Here is a 10,830-nt window from a genome sequence, read left to right on the forward strand (position 1 = left end):
CTGCCAGCATAGGGTAGGCACACACTGAGCCAGTCAGTGTAGCACACGTGCAGACCCGGACATCTAAGGGCATCACAGACCTGTTATTGCTCAGTCTCGGGGGGCTGAATGCCACTTGTCCCTCTGAGAAGTTGGGGGACACCGACCGCTTAGGGGTCATGTAACTAATTAGCATGCCAGAGTCTCATTCGTTTTCAGAATTAACCAGACAAATCGCTCCAACTAAGAACAGCCATGAACCACCACCCACAGAATCGAGAAAGAGCTATCAATCTGTCAATCCTGTCCGTGTCCAGGCGAGGTTTCCCATGTTGAGTCAAATTAAGCTGCAGCCTCCACTCTGGTGGTGCCCTTCCATCAAGTCCTTTGTTTCAGCTTTGCAACCATACTCCCCCCGGAACCCAAAGACTTTGGGTTCCCAGAAGCTGCCCAGCGGGTCATGGGACTAATGCCGCCACATTGCCAGTCAGCATCATTTATGGTCAGAACTACAACAGTAACTGATCTTCGAACCTCCAATTTCGTTCTTGATCAATGAAAACACTCTTGGCAAATGCTTTCGCTCTGGTCCGTCTTGCGCCGTTCCAAGAATTTCACCTCTAGCGGGGCAATACAAACGCCCCCAGCCATCCCTCTTAATCATGGCCTCAGTTCCAAAAACCAACAAAATAGAACCACGGTCCTATTCCATTATTCCTAGCTGTGGTATCCAGGTGGCTCAGGCCTGCTTTGAACACTAATTTTTTCAAAGTTAACACTTCAGGCCCCGCGGGACACTCAGCTAAGAGCATCGAGGGGACACCAAGAGGCAAGGGGCAGGGATGGGCAGGGAAGTGGCTCGCCTCATGGCGGATGGCCCAGCTGCTCCCAAAATCCAACTACAAGCTTTTTAACTTCAGCAACTTTAATACACGCTATTGGAGCTCAAATTACCACAGCTGCTGGCACCAGACTTGCCCTCCAATGGATCCTCGTTAAAGGATTTAAAGTGGACTCATTCCAATTACAGGGCCTCAAAATGGTCCTGTATTGTTATTCTTCGTCACTACCTCCCTGGATCGGGAGTGGGTAATTTGAGCACCTGTTGCCTTCCTTGGATGTCGTAGCTGTTTCTCAGGCTCCCTCTCCAGAATAGAACCCCTGATTTCCCATCACCCATGGTCACCATGGTAGGCATGGCAACTACCATCAAAAGTTGACAGGGCATTCGAATGGGTCATCACTGCCACAGGGGGCATGCACCCACCAAGACCCACCTCACAAGCCCCGGGTCCCACCACCAGGGCCCCAAAGCAACCACAGCCACAAACCCACCAGGGGCACATGATTCTCATCCATCCTGCAACCCAGCCCCGCTCTAGGAGACCAGCACACCCCCACCGTGGGACGCTTTCCCAGGGCCAGGCAGCCCGACCCTGTGCCAAGCAAACACACTCATCGGCACCAGTTGTGACTCGGCACAGGAGCAGGTAGAGAGCCGACTCACACCAGAGGGTTCACACACCAGACAGAACGCCACGCACACCCACCGCTCACTGACATCCACATCCTAACCTGCTAGGACACCAGGCCCGGCCCAGCGGGATCCTCCCCCTACTCAGAAGGGGGAGGCATGGGCCACAGTAGACAAACAAGCCACACTCAGCCACCACCGCAGTGGCCGGCAGAACCCTCACTCTCCCCACCTTCACCCCGTCAAGGGGGAAGCGGAGGAGGGTCCTCTGCAAGCAAGTCACTATGGCAGCACTACCATAAAGGAGACAGAGACAGAGGCGGCCGGCCAGGGGATCCAGTACCCCAAGGCACACCTCTTGGATCATTTGAGAAGGCTTTCTCACCAAGGGTGGGTCACACTCCCCACCTGACAGCCACCCCTCATAGGGCCCACAGAGGTACTCAGGGATGCCTGGGGAAGGGAGGGGGCCTGCCATATAAGGAAATACCTGTGTGCAGCCACCTTGAGCATTCACAGTCAGGGTGAAGGCCCAGCCGGTGCACACGTGCACGCAACCCCACAAGGCCCCCCCATTCACCCGCCTCCTTTCTTCCCAGGCAAACCACCTCCAAGTAAACACACACACAACCAGTCGGAGGCAGAACGGTAGCCCCTCGGTGGCCAGCCAGTACACACATCACCGGCCCGAGCCCACCGCGATTGCTCACACGGCCCACACGCACCCACCAGAGGGGAGCACGGAACGTGCACTCACCAGACCAGGCAGGCACCCTTCCCCGCGTGGGAGGGACGCATCTCATCTCAATCAACCACCTCAAACCCCACCCCAACGAGCTCTCTCAGGACCCACACACGGACACCACAGTGGCAACTGCAAGAGGGGGCACCTGGGGTGGGAATGACACACCACCACTCGGCCTCGTGCACCTGAGGGACAACCCAGAGCGCACCAGAATCACTGCAAAGGCCCAGGTGGAACCAATGCTTGCACAAACCCCCCAAGAGGGCAGCACGACGTGCTGGCGAGACAGCACCCCCACCACCACAGAAGCGGGTATCCCACAAGTTGACAACCACAGGAGGCAACAGTGAGGAGTGAGTGCCTGCCGTGTCAGAGGACCCCGCCAACCCACCCTGCAACGCAGAAAGCGGCGGCGGGACACCGAGGTCAGGCCAGGTTCTGCACCTCATGCCTTCCCAACACACCACCGGCAGGCGAGAAGAGAAACAACGGGCCCCCACAGGGCGGGGCAAGAACAGTCCCATTCACCACGAATATCCGCCCCTCACCCGTCGCAGCTCAGACCCGGCCAGGGAGAGCATGATATCACCACATCCATCACGAAAAGCCCCCCGGGAGCGGGGATTGGCCAGCCATCCATAACTGCCAGCCGATCAGCCCAGCTACTCCCCATTCCGAGGAAGGGGAGGCAGACAACCCAGTGGAGATGAGAACGCCTGACACGCACGGCACAGAGCCAACGGGGTGGGGTTGTCACGGCTGCCCCAAGTGCCTAGAGCAGAGAGCGCACTGGGGCAGAGTAGCCCTCACCGCTTTCCCCACCACCCCCCCTTGGTGGGTCAGAGACCCAGACCCGGGCTAGCACCGGGAGTCGGGACGGTCGGACGCACGAGAGAGCAGCAGGCCTGCAGGCTCCAGCAGGCGGCTCAAGCAGGAGCAGTGCCAGCTAGCCAGGTCACCGGTAGGCCAGAGCCCCGCACGCATCCAGAAGCCCAACATCTCCAACGACAGGTTGTCAGAGAACATGTCAGCAACAACCCGCTGGCCCAGAATGCCGACTCGGAGTGAAAGATATACCTCCACCGGGGGCATGAGGTTGAGTCACCGACCACGCTGCTGGTCCAGGAAACTCACGACACGGACATCTGTGTCCAAAAACGTCACCATTGCAGCCAGACACGGAGCACCCGGGACCCTCTGGTCGACCACAAGACACACGCGGGATCAACGCTGGGCCAGGGACGCCCTCCCGGGCGCCCGTGCCACACGCAGGGTCCGGCATGTGTCTCCAGAGCGAGATCAGGAAGCATTTTCGGCCGGCCCCTCCTACGACAGGCCGGCCAGGTGTGACCTCTCGGGCCGCACGTGCGCTCAGGGAGCGCTCTCCGACTCTGCACGGGGACTTGCCAAAAAGGATCACAGCAGAGGGACCGTGTCCCGGCCCAGGGACCGCTCCCCGGCACCCGGGGGACGGGGGCAGGATGGTGCCCGGCTCCCCACGGGGACTCGGAAACAAATTCGGCCGCCGCCTCAGATGGCCAGGATGAGCGCGGGCCTGCGACCGGGCCGGGAAGGGCGTCCCCAGCCTCCTGCGCCACGCGCTGTGTGTCCCAGCGGGTCGCCGCTCGGGCCTCGGGAGCTGCGGCGCGCTGGTCGACCAGCCTGTGCAGCCCTACGCTCGGCTTGGGCCCAGAAGCGCAGCGACAGCCTCTCTCCCACCTAACCCTGCACGCCAGAGCTCTGACTCACAAGTGATGCGCCACAGCTCTGGCGCCACCGGGCCAGCCGGGCTGATGACCGCAGGCTTTCCGGAGCTCTGCCTAGCTCACAGCGGGGACGGTCCCCTCCCTCAGCAGCTGCCACCGCAGCTCCGGAAGCCGAGAGCACGATCTAAAAGCGGCCGCCAGATGGAGCCCGACAACCGCCGCGAACGTCAGCAAGACAGATCCGGATGGCAGGGCGGCCCGTGGACCGCAAAAGCGAAAGCGTGAGTCGAGAAGCTCTTCCCGAGGCCGAAAACGCAGCCCCTCTACACCAACCCCACAGAAACGGTCCCCAAAATGTGTCTCTGCATCGACTGCGACAGAGTCAGAAGACAACCCACGGCGTGTGGGTGTTTGGAGATGCATCTCGGTCGGAGGGAGGGAGGGAGGGACTGAGAAAGAACAAACAAGGAGGGAGGGAGGGACGGAGAAAGAACGAACAAGGACTCGGTAGCAGGTCGCTGCAGACACAGGGAGACGCAGAATGCGTAGGCTCTTCCAGAATCCACACAGAGACAGACAGAGGGAGATAAAGAGGGAGGGAGGGAGGGAATGGGGAAAAGAGACAGTTGGTCAAACGTAAGGAGGGAGGGAAGGGAGCAGAGACGGAGGGAGGAATAAAATGGAGAAAAGAGACAATTTTAAAAATGTAGATACAGAAAGAAAACTTTTGAAACACTCCATTTTTAAAAGAGAGATGGAAAGGAAAGAAACATGAAAAAGAGAGAAAGAATGAGGAAAGAAACGAAGGAAAGAAGGGAAAAGAAACAGAGGAAAGAAAAAAGAAGGAAAGACAGGGAATGAAAGAGTAATGAAGCACGAAAGAAAAACAGAAAGAGAGAAAGAAGGAAAGGAAGAGAGGAAGAAAAACCTAAAGAAGGAGAGAAAGGAAGAAAGGAAGGAAGAAAAACTTAAAGGAGAGAAAGAAAGAAGAGATAAATAAACATACTTGTTTATTTATAAACATAAATACAACACTTTTCATAAGTAAACATAAACGTATTTGTCTACAATCATTTCTTTATATAGCAATGTGTATTTATTTGTATAAAATAAATACCTACATGTATTATATAGAAGCATATTTCTATATAATAAATACGTATTTATTATATAGAAGTGTACTTAAATATAAAGATAAACATTTTCATTTATATATAAATGTATAAAAACGTTTATGTTAATAAATATAAGTAAATACATAAAATGAAAGAAATAAAAAACAAAATAAAATGAGTAAATAGGCCGGGCGCGGTGGCTCATGCCTGTCATCCCAGCACTTTGAGAGGCCAAGGCGGGCAAATCACCTGAGGTCGGGAGTTGGAGACCAGCCTGACCAACGTGGTGAAACCCCGTCTCTACTAAAACTACAAACATCAGCCAAGCCAGGCGTGGGGGTGCCTCCCTGTAATCCCAGCTAATCAGGAGGCTGAGGCAGGAGAATCGCTTGAACCGGGGAGGTGGAAGGTGCAGTTAGCCAAGATCGCGCCATTGCACTCTAGCCGTGGAAACAAGAGTAAAACTCTGTCTCAAAAAGACGAAAGACAAAGAAAGCAAGTAAGAAAGAAAGAGAGAAAGAAAGCAAGCAAGTGAGTGAGAGAGGCTGGGCGCGGTGGCTCACACCTGTCATCCCAGCACTTTGGGAGGCCAGGGCAGGCGGATCACCTGAGGTTGGGAGTTGGAGACCAGCCTCACCAACACGGAGAAACCCCGTCTCTACTAAAAATACAAACATCAGCCAAGCCAGGCGTGGGGGTGCCTCCCTGTAATCCCAGCTAATCAGGAGGCTGAGGCAGGAGAATCCCTTGAACCCGGGAGGTGGAGGTTGCGGTGAGCTAAGATCGCGCCATTGTACTCTAGCCATGGAAACAAGAGTGAAACTCTGTCTCAAAAAGATAAAAGAGAAAGAAAGAAAGAGAGAGAGAAAGAAAAGAAGAAAGAAAGAAAGAGAAAAGAAAAGAAAGAAAGAAAGAAAGAAAGAAAGAAAGAAAGAAAGAAAGAAAGAAAGAAAGAAAGCAGGAAAGCAAGCAAGCGCGAGAGAGAGGCTGGGTGTGTTGGCTCACCCCTGTCATCCCAGCACTTTGGGAGGCCAAGGCAGGCGGATCACCTGAGGTTGGGAGTTGGAGACCAGCCTGGGAAACATGGCAAAACCCCGTTTCTACAAAAAATACAAAATTAGCCAGGCATGTTGACACATGCCTGTAATCCCATCTACTAGGGAGGCTGAGGCAGGAGAATCACTTGAACCTGGGAGGCGGAGGTTGCAGTGAGCCGAGATCATGCCATTGCCGTCTAGCCTAGGCAACAAGAGTGAAACTCTGTCAAAAAAAAAAAAGAAGAAGAAAAAAGAGAAAGAAGAAAGAAAGAAAGAAAGAAAGAAAGAAAGAAAGAAAGAAAGAAAGAAAGAAAGAAAGAAAGAAAGAAAGAGAGGGCAAAGCAAGGCAAATCTACCTGCTTTCACTACATCTGGGGAGAATCAGGAAAGTCCCCACCAACAACAAGGCCTAAAGTGGAGCTGCCATCTGTAAAACCCAAGCAGAAGAGTCCACGCAGGTTAAAGACATGAAGAAAGACAAGGAAACAACTGACCAAGGAGAAGAACAATCTGGCCCAGCCAGGGTCTGTCTCCTGAGGTTGTCTGGGCAACCAGGGAATGGGACGGAGGAAGGGCGGGCCTCCGAGGCTCCTTTTTGAAAAATAAATCATGATAATACAATAAAATTTAGTTAAAAAAAGAAATTACAAAAAGAATAAATACATAAATAAATAAATAAAAGAAATTACGCATAATTCCTAACGTGTTTGATGACTTGAAAGGCGAGAGGCATATGTGTATGTCACGGTGTTTTGTTTTGTTTTTTTTTTTTCCTGGAAACTCACTTTTTAATTATTTTGTTGCATTTCATTTTTATTTTTATATGTTTTTCAAGTCCAGCGTGACAAACATGGTGATTCTCTGTCTCTACTAAATCAAAAAAATTAGCGGGGCCTGATGGCAGGTGCCCATAATCCCAGCCACTCAAGAGGCTGAGACAGGAGGATCGCTTCATCCCTGGAGAGGTTGGTTGCAGTGAACCGAGATTGCATCACTGGATTTCAGCCTGGGTGGCTGAGGTTGCCTCCGTCTTAAAAAAAAACAAAAAGCAAAGACAGAAAAAAGAACAGACCAAAATAGCTCATTGTCTCAGAACTTTCCCCCACAGGATCGGAAACCCCCTGACTCAGGTCAAGGAGGTGGTTTTTCGTTTTACTTCTCTCTCTCTCTCCCCCTCTCTTTCTCTTTCTCCGCTAACTTTTATTTCTTATTCAAGCATACATGTGCAAGATTGTTACATAGGTAAACTTCTGACTGGGGGGTTCAGTGTGCAGATGATTTCATCACCTGGATACTCAGCGCTTTACCCGACAGTTTTCATGTTTTGTTTGTTTTGTTTCTTCCTGAAGCTGTCTCTCCTTCCACTCCTCCTCCTTCAAATAGGCTTCCGCGTGTCTCGTCCCCCTCATTGTGCCCACGCATTCTCATTTATAGATGAGTTTAGTTCCCCCTTATAGATGAGAACACGCGGTATTTAGCTGATTGTTGCTTTCATCTTCGGTGGTGGCGGTGAAAGAGGCATGACACTAAATCGACCCTTAGGACGCTCCCCTCCGTCCACACCCCGCACCCCCTCCCCCCACACACCAACTTTCCTGCACCCCCTCCTTAAACGCAACAAAGGAAGAAATAAATCAAAGTAAGAGTTCAGCATCCAAGGCAGTGGAGGCGGGGGATCTCAAAGGGTGAGCAAGTGATGGGTGTCGGGGGATGTCGTGGCCTAGGTAGCAAAAGTAGGGGAATGACTTTCCAGCCCCAACACACCCCCTAATCCTCAGCCATAGCTTTGGACTTCATCCAAGGAAGACTGGTCTCAGGGACTCCAAACCCACCCTCTCTGGATTTCTAGAGGATAAGATGTTATGGCCGGACGCGGGGCTCACTCCTTTCATCTCAGCACTTCGGGTGGCCAAGGTGGGTGGTTCGCGTCATATTGGGAGTTCTAGACCGGCCTGACCAATATGGAGATACCCAGTCTGTATTAAAAAAAAAAAAAAAAAAAAAAAAAAAGCCAGACCTGGCGTTGTGTGCCTGTGGTTTCAGCTACTCGAAAGCCTAAAGACTGGAAAATCTCTTGTACCCAGGCGGCTTAGGTTGCGGCGAGCTGAGGTCGCACCACTGCACTCCAGCCTGGGCAATAAGAGCGAAACTCCACCTGAACGAACAAAAAGAAAAAAGAAAAAAAAAGAAAAGAAAAGAAAGGAAGATTTTATGAAGTATAGTTTACATCAATCTGCTCTCACTGTACCTTGAGATATTCAGAAAATCGCTACTTAATGACAGAAGAAAACACCAGCTAACATGTTTTGGGGGAAATACACATCTTCCTAAAATTGGTAAATTCTACTTCACCTGAAAAGAGATAAGTAAAGTAAAAAGTACAAACAAAACAAAACACAAAAACAAACACGGGCCAAGGCATCATTTGTGGAAATATTATGTAGCAAATTGTTACTTTTTAGAAAGCATTTCTATGTTGGGCAAATATCAATAAAGCCCACCGTAGAGCTGTGAAAGGTGACAGCGTCCACCATTTTAAGTGCTGAAATCCGTGTGGCTCACTTCTTTCATCTCAGCACTTTGGGAGGTTTGGGCTGGTGGATACCTGGAGGTCAGGAGTTCAAGAGCAGTCTGGGCAACATGGCAAAATTCTGACTCCACTAAAAAGGCAAATGTTACCTGGGTAATGTGTCACACAAAATTATGTTCCACGAAGAAGCAGGCCAAATGCCCATGGTCCCCAGTCAAGAAATGAGCTGAGTTTAGAAATTTTTAGTGTCATTGCTGCCTCAAAAGGTGAGAGGTGTATGTTTGTGTCACCGTGGGTTTTTTTTTTTTTTTCTTGGAAACTCACTTACTTATTTTTAACTGATTTTTTTCTTTTTTTAGATGCAGTCTGACTCTGTCACCCAAGCTGGAGTCCAATGGCAGGATCTTGGCTGAATGCAACCTCCACCTCCCGAGTTCAAGGGATTCTCCTGCCTCAGTATATCAAGTAGCTGGGACTAGAGGTGTGTGCCACCACACCTGGCTAATTTTTGTATTTTTCATAGAGACAGCATTTTACTATGTTGGCCAGGCTGGTCTCAAACTCCTTAACTCAAAATCTTCCCACTTCCACCTACCAAACTGCTGTGATGACAGGAGTGACCCACTGCACCCAGCCTACTGGTTTATTTTTAAAAATAGCAATTTGGATCGCGTGCAGTGTGTCACGCCTCTCTATATCAACCAACATTCTTTCTTGAGTCTGATGAGATGGGGTCTCCCAGCACTTTGGGAGGCCGAGGACAGCGGATTCCTGGAAGTTGGAGTTCAAGACCATCCTCGGCAACATGGGGAAACACTGTCTCTACTAAAAAGGCAAAAGTTAGCTGGGTATGGTGGCACAGACCTGTTATCCCAGCTACTCAAGAGGCTAAGGCAAGAGAATTGCTGGAACCTGGGAGGCGGAGGTTGCAGTGGCCCAATACCGCGCCATGGCCTGACCAACAGAACTATACTCCATCTCAAATAAATTAATAAATAAATTAGTTGATCAAAAAGTATAAAAATAAAAATGCAAGGAAGTGGCAGGAATGCATGGAAAGGCTTCACTGGTTCCTAAACATCAGAGCAGAAAAACAGTACCATCAGGTTGAGATACAGGCCATTGTGAATCTCTTCTCACTGTGCTCAACTGACACCAAAGAAGGGCAGGTTTCCATACAGCCCTTTCATCATCACCGCTCTCCTCATGCCACTGCACTGCAGTCTGGGTGATAGAGAAAGACTCCATCTCTAAATAACTAGATAAATAATAAAAACAATAACTAATGGCAATGATACAGAGAAATAATAACAAACAGCAATAATTATAAAGAAACTCGTGGGAGTGAAAAAATATAAAAGGTAATTTAGATCACATTTAATTGTAGTTAATTTCAAGGAAATTTTTTTCTTTAACCTGTCTATCTTACTTTCTGAAACACTCAGACTGGAGGGCAATGGCATGATCACGGCTCAGTTCAGCTTCGACATCACAGAATTAAGTGATTCCTGTAGTCTCTGCCACTTGGAAGGCTGAGATAGGAAGATCACCTGAGGGAGCCCTGGAAAGTTGAGGCGGAGGTGAGCCGAGATTGCATTCTTACACTCCAACCCGCCTCAAAAAATATAAATAAATAAAAGGTAAATGTAAAACAACAGCAACTTCAGTGGGTAGAAAGAGGAGCAAGAAAAGTAAAAGAAAAAGAAAACAAAGAGCCACTGAAAGTACTGTGGAAACAATTGGAGAGGAAGAAACAACGCAGTGAAAAGCGACAACTAGTGAATGCAAGCGGTACTGCTGCTGACCAAAGTTATCTGGTCTACCTTAAAAATCCCAAGTTGACGGGCAAGTCCAACGCTTGCCGCAGACATCAGTTGACACGGCGACCGGCGACCTGAGGCCTGGGGCCTTAGGCCCTAGTCCCTGGTCTTCCAGTCAGAGAAGCTCGCGGCCATGTCAACTGGATGTTGCTTGCTTCCCACAGGCGGTCGACTCGCGGGCTGATCGAGAAGCCAAATGCCGGCGTCTAATCGACAGGGTCCACCATAAAGCACAAATGTGGTGCTCGTGGATGGAAGCGGTCAGACCCAGTTGGAACCTTATCACACAGAACCGGCCCAGCTTTGAGGCCATCTAACTTGGCAGACCTGCCAGCCATTCCCCCTCAGTCCGCTGGTTGACCCGGGCAGCGGAGAGGAGTAAAGACACAAGGGTGGTGACTGGCTAGTCTTTAATCCCAGCACA

The 10,830-nt window shown here is 50.5% G+C and overlaps 1 long non-coding RNA gene across 1 annotated transcript; it reads right to left on the reverse strand.

The window, feature by feature from the left end:
- Positions 1-1,038: 1,038 nt before the first annotated feature.
- Positions 1,039-10,592, reverse strand: LOC134729873 (uncharacterized). The gene is made up of 2 exons (XR_010111375.1): positions 8,137-10,592; positions 1,039-8,032 (listed from the first exon to the last, which is right to left on the reverse strand). It is a non-coding gene; the product is annotated as an uncharacterized LOC134729873 (long non-coding RNA).
- Between the last annotated feature and the right edge of the window lie 238 nt (positions 10,593-10,830).

The sequence above is a fragment of the Pan paniscus genome, chromosome Y (assembly GCF_029289425.2).
Source record: "Pan paniscus chromosome Y, NHGRI_mPanPan1-v2.0_pri, whole genome shotgun sequence".
NCBI lineage: Eukaryota > Metazoa > Chordata > Mammalia > Primates > Hominidae > Pan > Pan paniscus.